At 40.7% G+C, this 9,689-nt stretch overlaps 1 long non-coding RNA gene across 2 annotated transcripts; it reads right to left on the bottom strand.

The window, feature by feature from the left end:
• Nucleotides 1–5,028: 5,028 nt before the first annotated feature.
• Nucleotides 5,029–9,082, bottom strand: LOC111737781. Of its 2 annotated transcripts, none has more exons than XR_002779559.1 (3): nucleotides 8,848–9,082; nucleotides 8,437–8,554; nucleotides 5,029–5,768 (listed from the first exon to the last, which is right to left on the bottom strand). It is a non-coding gene; the product is annotated as an uncharacterized LOC111737781 (long non-coding RNA). The 2 variants fall into 2 exon arrangements; XR_002779558.1 differs by adding an exon at nucleotides 5,908–5,937 and having other exon boundaries at nucleotides 8,437–9,082.
• Between the last annotated feature and the right edge of the window lie 607 nt (nucleotides 9,083–9,689).

Genomic DNA, 9,689 nt, shown 5'->3' on the forward strand with positions numbered 1-9,689 from the left:
GAATCTCCTTCTGAAGACCTGGAGTTTACGACCTCTTATTGGCCCAAAATGGGTCACGTGTCCGTGCCTCACCCAATCATGTGGCCAAGAGTCTAAGGCAGGCTAACCATATTAGATAGTCGGAATCCAACATGGAGCTGAGTATGAGTTGGTCCTGCCAATCTACATGGCTGAGAAAGCGAGCAAAGTGAATTCTCCAATTAAGAGAAGGGTGCTGATTCCAGAGAGGCATCAAACAAGGCCATGATATCTAGCAAAGGAACTTGGAGCATCAGGGAATCTTTCATGAATAGAGAACAGCGTTATGATTTAGAAGCCAAAAGGCTAACAGAGTGTAGCTTTCTGAGGTAACTGCTGGGTCAGGAGACCTGGCTGGACTGGGGCTCCGATGCTTATTAAGTTAGCCAACATTTCTGAGTCTCAGATGCCTTACCTGTCTAGTGTGAAAATGATTCCAGTCCTCTAGTTATTGGAGGAATAAATGAGAGAATATTTTCAGAAAGGCTTTGAACGATATAAAAAATATAGGGATATGAATTATGGTGTTTTTGCTACTAAAGACCATAGCAGGAATAAATAAATCCCAAATGCATTGTTTCCATTTAAAGATGGATTTCTGAAGCTAATATTCGTGCAAAGTAAAATTTCGGTTGGACCATCAATAATAATCAGTTGAGTATGATAAAATGTTGAGTATGATAAAAGTACTAAACACTAATATCTATCAGGGGCTTATTATGTGCCAAGCACTGTTCTACACATTCTTCATATATAATTCATTTAATCTTTAAACAATCTTACGAGTTAAATGCCATTATTATCTTAATTTTATAGGTGAGGAAACTAAGCCACAGAGGGGTTAAAAAACTTGCCCAACATCTCCCAGCTAACAATGGTAGACCTGGGGTTCAAATCTAGGCAGCCTGTCTCTAGAATCTCGACTCTGAACCACTCTATTATCTATAGCTTACAGTCAAATGATGGAGCCGAATTTATCGCCACCATTTTGTGCACTAATGTATCTAATGAACGCAAAATACATTAATGGACTCATTTGCCTGTGAAAATAAATAACTAAATAGAAGCATTTATTATGTTGGTATTTTTTCTTGTGCTGACTTGGTTCTTTGGCTTTGGTCATTGGGTGTGTGGACACAGCCCACAGCAAAAGCATGTTATTTGTGGGATTACAGTTTGTAGAACAGAAAAAGTTTGGAATCAAAGGACTAGAATTACAGGCACAGCTCAATGAATTACCAGCTATAACTGTGTCACATTTTTATTTTCTTATTTGTAAAGTAGAGATGGCGTCTACTTCAGAGTGAATGTGGGGCTAAATTCAAATGGTGCATAAGACTGTGCTTGGAGAGCTCAAGCACTATATAGATGTGAGACATGTATGAATTTCTTATTAATAATGCTCTCAGAGACCATTTGTGCGATTAATGAATTATGTTCCATAGGAACAGATTTTAATACTGTATTTCCATATTAATGGAACAGATTTTTATACTCTATTTCCATGGGATTGTGCTTTTAAATTTCCTTGGAGTCTGGCCCTCCTAAGTGGCCTGATTTCTTTCTATGGAGCTGTCTGGACCAACCATCAGTATGAGGTAATAGATTACCTTCCCTACTTCGGGGTTCCCCTGAAATCAGCATAAACCAATGCTTCATGGAGGACCTTGAGGAGGGATGGTAGCTTGTATAAGCACACAAATATCTAGCCTCTCAGGCCCAGACTCCTGGTTAGCACCACTGCTGGATTCACCTATGGGTATCAATATTCCATCCCCTTAAAACCACATGCTGTTTCCCATCTTACCTGGTTTATCAGTTGGTGTTCCATAGTGGGTATTTGAGTGGGGTTCTGTTTGTTTCGCTGTGTTATCATCTAAATGCTATTTATTTTTATTCTGGTAAAAAAAGTTCCCACAATGATTTGGGCAAGTTTAACCCAGTGCTCTGCCAGACCTGGTGAGTAACAGCCATTAAGTTAAGTATAAGCTGGTTGTGAAACGTGGCCATTAGTAAAAATTAAATACATAAGCACAATTCAATAACATACTAAGAGAAAAATGTTGATGGCTTGAAATCAGCCATACTAAGAGTATTTACACTAGAGAATTCAGCAAATGCAGCAAATCAGGGCTTTTCCTCCCAGAATCTTAGTTTAGCCCTCTCTCAGCTCTGGGGGTAAGTCCTGATTGAAACCAATCAGTAAGTTCCATTCCTCTGACCACAGCAAAAGGCTGATTTGGGCCAATGAGTATTTGAGCCAAGATTTTATTTGCCTATGGAGAAGATGAAGCTGTTGTCCTTGCGTGGGCGCAACCACCAGGGCAGAGCCAGTCCTAGAAACAATCTAACACACGGAGGAAAGCAGACAGAACCTGAGAGATGGAAGGCCTACATTTTGGGTATGTCACTTGAGCCCCCCGGATTAAGCCACACCTGACTTTTCTGCTTTGTCAGGAATCAGAGAACTTTTCCCATAGGGCCAATAGCAAAAGTTTTAAACCTTTTAGGTCATATTGTTTGTCAAAGCTACTTATCTCTGCTATTGCAGCACAAAAGCCATAAATGGTACATAAACCCATGGGCATAGTTGTGTTCTAACAGAACTATTTACACAGGATTTGTCTTAAGAGCAATAGTTTACAGATTCCTCCTCTGAGGCACTTTTTTTTTTTTTTTTTTAACCTATTTGGCTTGGGTTTTCTAACACTTGTAACTGAAAAAGGCTTGAATGATCCAGCTTCTTGGGTTGTGGACAATAGAAATAACCTCTGAATTCCTTAAGGAAAAACAGAGATTTATTATCATAATAAAGGGTAGCCAAAATTCAGATTCCCAGGACAGGGAGTCCCATTGTACTAGCTCAGGTCATATGTCTGGGGGAGGGAGATTTGCCAGTCCTTCTGAGGTCCCGTGCAGAGAGAAGGGTTGTTTCTATAGGGAAAATTAGGGGCTATAATCAGAAGGTCCAGCATTAGGGGCTGTATTTACCCCATGAAAACAGGGAAAAGTTCTCAAATCAAGTGCATTCAGTAGACATCCTATACAAGAAGCTCATCAAAGGCAGTTTTGTGTGTTAGAGAAAAGCTCTGACAAAAGACCTACATCCCAGTTGTTCTTGGCCACAAACATGCTGTGTTGCCCTGGTCAAGACAGGAGATTTCTCTGGGCCATAGTCCTTTAAGTACAAAAAGAAGGTGATGAATCTTTAAGGCCCCTTTGAGAACCAAGTTTTGAAGGTTGTTTCCATATATCATTTATCTTGCCTGTTAATCTCTAAGATTTCATACTCTGTGCCCTATGGTTCACCTTTCTGCATAATCACTAGCTGTGGGAGCTCCCTCCCTCCTGGTACTTAATTTCAGTGAGTATGAATTTCCTCATCTGTTAATGGCCCTTAGTCTGGAAAGTGAGGATGAGAATTATGTTTGCTACATGCTTAGAAAGGCAGTGCGTGTACTGGTTCAGAGTAGGGGTTTTGGAGTTAGGTTAGAGGAACTCCATCTTTGTTTAACCTTTTTCTTACTGTATACCATTGAGCAGTTTATTTAAACTCTTAGAATCTTTGTTTCCTTATCTGTAAAATGTAAATATTTATAGAACCCTCTCCATGGCATTGTCATGTGAATTGAATGAGACATTGCATATAATATGCTTAGCATAGAGCCTGGCACATAGTAGGTCATCTGTAAGGGGTAATCGTTTATTGTAATTGCTTGTAATGATTTTATCTGGTTTTTAGAAATAGGTTCCTGATAGAAAGTTTCTCCTGTTTTTTACTGTTCTTATTATGAAATTTTTCAAAAGTAATTCTTTGGGTTTTGATGATTTTGATTGCTTTTAGTTATTTCTCTAAAACCGTAAAAGTAATAATGCCTATTTTTAAAAAAATATTTGATTTTATAATCATTATAGTAGGATGCTTTCAGTTAAAGGAACAGATTTATATAAGAAAGGGCATTTATTGGCCTGTATAATTGCAAAGTCATCTAAAGCTTAATACAGCACTCAAAAATGTCACCAAAGATTGTTTTCTTCCTCTCTCCACTCTGCCTCCCAGGGGACGGTTTCATGGTAAAACCATCTCAAGGCATGGCCATCGATGGTTTCAGGTAGATCCAGGGGCTGCCTGCTTCCTCTTCCACATCCTAAAGAAAGAAAAAAGGTCTCTCCCAGCAGCTTTTTCAGAAAAGCAGAAAGTTTCTTTCCCATAAGCCTCCAACAAATGTCTTTACAAGCCTCATTTGCCCAGATTAGGTCATGAATTCATTCCTGAACGAAACTGTGCCCACAGAGGTTATGTATCACCAATGTGATGAACTTTTTGAGTGGCCCACTGTCTTAGAGAGTCATGGAAAGGACTATGACAGATATTCTCGAGTACAGTCTTCTGATGACATTGTCTAAATAACTTTAAAATCATACTTCTGGACCGAGTAAGGATTACCAGAACTAATGAAGAAGCTGACAAATTTGCCACAGATGAAGCTGGAGCAGTTGCTGGTTCTCTTAGAGGTGACTTTGACATCTAAGGGGCAGAGAACAGTGATCGGGAATATCCTCTGGCATTGAACGAGCCTGGGTCTGAGACCCAGATCCTCTCCTGTGTAAACTGAGTGATATTCTTAACCATCCATACTTAATTTATTATAGATTCTAAATCCATTGTTTCCTAACTATACTGCCAATCCATCCATTTCTCTCCATTGCCATTGCCCTTCCTTACTTCGATCCACCACCATCTCTTATCTAAACCACAGGAATCTTCTGACTGGTCTTTCTCCTTACATTGTTGCTTTCTGTGTTTGATAGGATTAGCTTTGATTGAGAGTGACAGAGCATCCAAAATAACATGGCTTAAACCCAACTAGGAAGGTAATTTTTTCTCTTATAAAATCTAGGTACCCCACTGTATGTCCATTAGAATACCTAAAATTTTAAACATTAACAATACCAGTATTGGCAAGGATATGGAGCAGCTAACACCCTCATTCGCTGCTCATTGGAAATGGAATATTGGCTGTTTCTCATATTGTTAAATAGACACCTACTATATGACCCAGACATTCCACTCCTTGATATTTATCCAGAGAAATGAATCATGTGTCTACACAGAGATTAGTACATAAATGTTCATTAAAAAACAACTTTGTTTGTAATAGCCCCAAACAGTCAACAACACAAATGTCAACTGGTGAATGGATTAAACAAGGTGTGGTATATTCATACAATAGAATACTACTCAGCAATAAGAAGGAAAGAACTATTGATAACAACAAGGACGAATCTCTAAATAATTATGTTGAATAAAAGAAGCTAGACAAAAAAGTAAGTATATACTGTATGATTCCATTTATATAAAGTTCTAGAACATTAAAACTAGTCTATAGTGACAGAAAGCAGGTCAGTGGTTGTCTCATGCTGGGAGTAGAGGGAGCGGTGAATGGCAAAGGGGCATGGAAATCTTTTGGGGATGATAGAAGTGTTCTGAATCTTGGTTCTGTTGGTGGTTACACATATGTATACAACTGTCAGAACACACTGAATAGTATACTTTATATGAATGCAGGATTTTTTTCATATATAAAACTGTATATAAATTATATCTCAATTAATTAAAAAGTCAAAGGAGCAGTCCAGGGCTGGTAAAGCTCTCCACAGTGTCAGGAACCCAGGATCCTTTTTTCTCCTTGCTCTATCATGCATGGCTTCTCCTTCATGGTCTAAGACGGCAGCATCTGGTTTCCAGGCTGCAGGATAGAGGAAGAGAAAAGAAGAAGGCAAAGAGCACATGCAATTTGCTTCTTAAAAAGAGAGTCTTAAATGTTCCTTCCACCTGATAATTCTGCTTGCATGCCCATTGGTCATAATTTAGTCACATGGACATACCTAGTTGCAAAGGATGCTGCGAAACATAGTCTTTATCCCAGATGGTCCCATAGACGAAAGGAAAAAGATATTGAAAGACAATTAGCTAAGTCAGAACCTTCAATGGCCTTTCACTGCTCTCAGAATGAAGTCCCAAGAGGTTCCTTGCCATGGCCTCCCAAGTCCTACATGATCTGGCCCTTGCCTACATTTGTACCTTACTCTCTTCTATTTTGGAACTCCAGCCTTTAGCATCTCTAGCCCACCAGCAGAGTTTTATATGCCATTTCTCTCTGCGTGGAACACTTTTCCTTCCCTTTTTGCCTAGTTAACTACTCTTTATCCTTCAGCTCCCAGCTCATCCTGACTCCTGAGCTTAGGTCAGATTCCTTGTTTGTTTCATTCTTACCTTCCTCACATAGCACTCCTCACAGTTGGGAATTTTGTATTAGTGTGACATTTTGATCACTATCTTTTCTCACACACTAGACTGTAAGCTCCGTTTTGTTCACCTTTGTATTCCAGTGTCTAACCCAGTACCTAACAAGGCAGAAGGAGTTAGACACACCTTTACTGAGTGAATGAATGAACTTTATCGAGTACCGTTGATTGAAGTGAGGATGCTAAGAAGCAGTTTTGTTGTTCCATTGAGCCCTGTCTGCAAAACAACTCAATCACCTTTGTTAGGGGTCGGTTTTGAAAGACTCAGCAGTTCTTCATTTAATCATTTACTCTGTTCCTCCACCTAAATTTTCATTTCAGTCACCATTTAAATTTACGTGGAGATTCTTCTGTAAATATTGTCTGCTTGGGTGTAGGGTAGGGGTTAGCAGGGATGTAAAATGAGTAAGTTTGTGGAAATAAAAGTTATTGTGCAGTTCATTAACTCCTGTTTCTCTGTGGGGGAAATTTAAATTATTTAGGATAGGAACAGAAGTGGTGTGCAGAAGGCTCAGGTGAAGGTAGCCACATGCTGTGATATGCTTATGTCGTTCATTTAACTTGGAAGGCAACTCTCTGTTGGTTTACCTGAGGGACAAATTATTCTCAAGTACATGGTATTCATTTAGATGCAGATACAGTGTGATCTACTTAAGTGAGAGTTTTGACAATATATTAATGGATTCAGAAAAACAGGTTTTCCATAATGTGACTCATGTTTTGCCAACTATATAATAAGCAAACGTGAAAAATACTTTTCTTTATAAGTATTTTCTTATTCAGAGTTTCCTTAATTTACAAAGCTTTGCCACAGTTAACCCAATTAGTGGGTTTTCTTATCATTTCAGTAGAAATACCCTGATCTAATCTTGCATATTCCTCAGAACAAGGTCAGGAAATAAATAGAAGACTTGAGATAAAAACAGAAGAGATAGGAGTGGGGGTTGGGGATGCAGCTGAGTGTTTCTTGGTGAGAGTGCCAGTCTGGAAACACCTTTCTGTGGGTGCTGGATAAGTTGCCACTGGCCCAGGGCATCCCAGATGTGGTTCATTTTGCATCACCTTCATCATTTTGGTCATGTCAGCCACTGCTCACTGTGCCTGAAACGCACCTGCTACTTTGTCACCATCTCCTTGTTTACTCAGCCCTCCTAGAATGCCTCTTTGCTTCATATCCAAGCCACACCTATGTTTCCATGAGATTCTCCATTGACCGCTGGAATCCGAGAGGATTCCTTCTGAAGCTGATCTCGTCCAGCCATGACCTTGTATGTGATTTGTTCATATGGCCACTCTCTTCTGCCTTGGATGGCTCTTCTTTCGGTGACTCAAATAGCATAAGTCTTTTGTTGTTAATTTCTTACGCATTCAGGTCTTGTCCCTACCCCCACCCCACATTCTGGATTCCCTGAGGACAGGAGCCCTTGACTCGACACACATTCCTTGGCCTCTTACCTCACATTGCGCTCTGTGCCTGGTATTAGGGACTCAGTAGTGACTAAGACACAGGGCCTCTCCTCAAAGTCCTAATGGAGTCTGATTTTAAAACTTGCACGTGTTAACTGCTTTATACATTTCTATTCCTTTGTTTAGCAAAAAGAGTTGACATTTATTTAAATGAGTATCACTTACATTCATAATAACATTATTTTGAGTAATTACTATGTGTTAGGCACTATGCTAGCCTTTCACATGTATCATTTCATTTCTTTCTTATGACAACTATGAGATAGGCACCATTAATTTTTACAAATAAAAACCAAGGCACAGAGAGGTTATGTTACTCGTTCAAAGTCACACAGCTGAATCCAGGCAGCTTGAGTCCTGAGCTATTAGTTATAGGAAGTAGGAAGTTACTGGAAAGTAAGAGTCATCTCATGATTAGAAGATTTAGTGGCATCATTAAAAACAGCCATTCACGATTCGGACTTTGCCTGCATCGTGTCCCACCAGGAAGCTTTCCTAGGCTGGGATGCCCTTTCCCTGGGGAGTGCTCCCAGGCTGGGCACTGCCAACCTCCTGCTCCCCATCTGAATCTCAGCTGTGCCCTTTCTCTTCTCTTTTGATTATTAAATCCTACTTTGGATACACTAAGGTCGATTCACCCACCTCTGTATTTCATGGCAGCTGCATAGCTTGGATCTCGTCCATTCCGCGGTGACGGGAGGAAGTACATGAGTAGACAAGGCAGTCTGGAGGCTCCCAGCTGGATCAGGACGACTGACTTCTGTTTTGCCCAGTGTTTATCATTTTTAAAAAATTTATTGTCAGTGTTTACAAATTAGAAGATGTCATGCAAAATCTGGATTTTGGGCTTCTTCGGACACACTGGAAGATTTGGGAGACATTGAGTCTGTATGTCTACAGGCTCAGGCTGCCAACTTCGATGGAGAATGTTCCCTCTGAACTGACAGTGCTTTTCTCCCTGTTATCCAGGTACCTACAGCCATGTTCATTTTTCTTAACAGCAAATAATAATAATACAAAGTGCACATGTACATAGAGCTATATGTCAGATACCATTCTAAGTGCCTTGGCTTCCATCACCACAGTCACCTGTGGAAGAAGTAGTATTACCGTCCCACTTTACAGATGGGAAAATTAAAGTTCAGACTAATAATTGTGGAAGGGCTGGGACGTTCACCCAGGCGCTCTGGCTCTACAGTCTTTGCTTTTAAGCACTACCCAGCTACCTTTCAATGCAGCCCTGGAATTTGAGTCCCTGCTCTAAAGGAAGAGGGAAGCAGAGAGGAGACTTGGCTTTTTCCCTTGTGCTGCCTAAAGCTGACTCATTGAAAACACAAAACCACAGAGCTGATTTCCCATACGAATAGCACGCAAGCAGGGAAAGGACGCTTTCCCACATCGCTCTGAACAAAGTTGAACCTGCACCAGAGAAAATCAAGGCAGTGAAAGGGCCCTGGGTGAACATCTGGCAGTGTCTTCGGAGTCACCTCAGAGCCAGCTGTGGTGGAAGTTTTCCCTTCTCTCTCTTCCTCTTCCCTCTTGGAACAGAGGGAATTTATCCTACTACATCTCCATCCAACCATCACTTGAAACATTAGCCTATAAACAAGTGTCATCCATCTCAATCCTGATTCTCTCCCTGGGAGATGGGTGGGGATGAAATATGGTGCCAGGCTGAGCGAGCATCTCAGCCTTCACACTGGTGTCCAAGGCGGTCGTCCAGCCTGCCCGAGTCCCCCTTGGGCTGTGAAGACTGAGCATGAGAGAGTGTTTCATTTGGTCAGGTTACCTGTCTGCCAGCCTCTGGAAACTAAGCCCTCTCCATGCACTCCAAGGCAGAGGCAGAGGGAATATAACTAGTTCAGGTAGGAGACAGCTATCACAACACCCAGTGG

The sequence above is a fragment of the Pteropus vampyrus genome, unplaced genomic scaffold, assembly GCF_000151845.1.
Source record: "Pteropus vampyrus isolate Shadow unplaced genomic scaffold, Pvam_2.0 Scaffold31, whole genome shotgun sequence".
Lineage (NCBI taxonomy): Eukaryota > Metazoa > Chordata > Mammalia > Chiroptera > Pteropodidae > Pteropus > Pteropus vampyrus.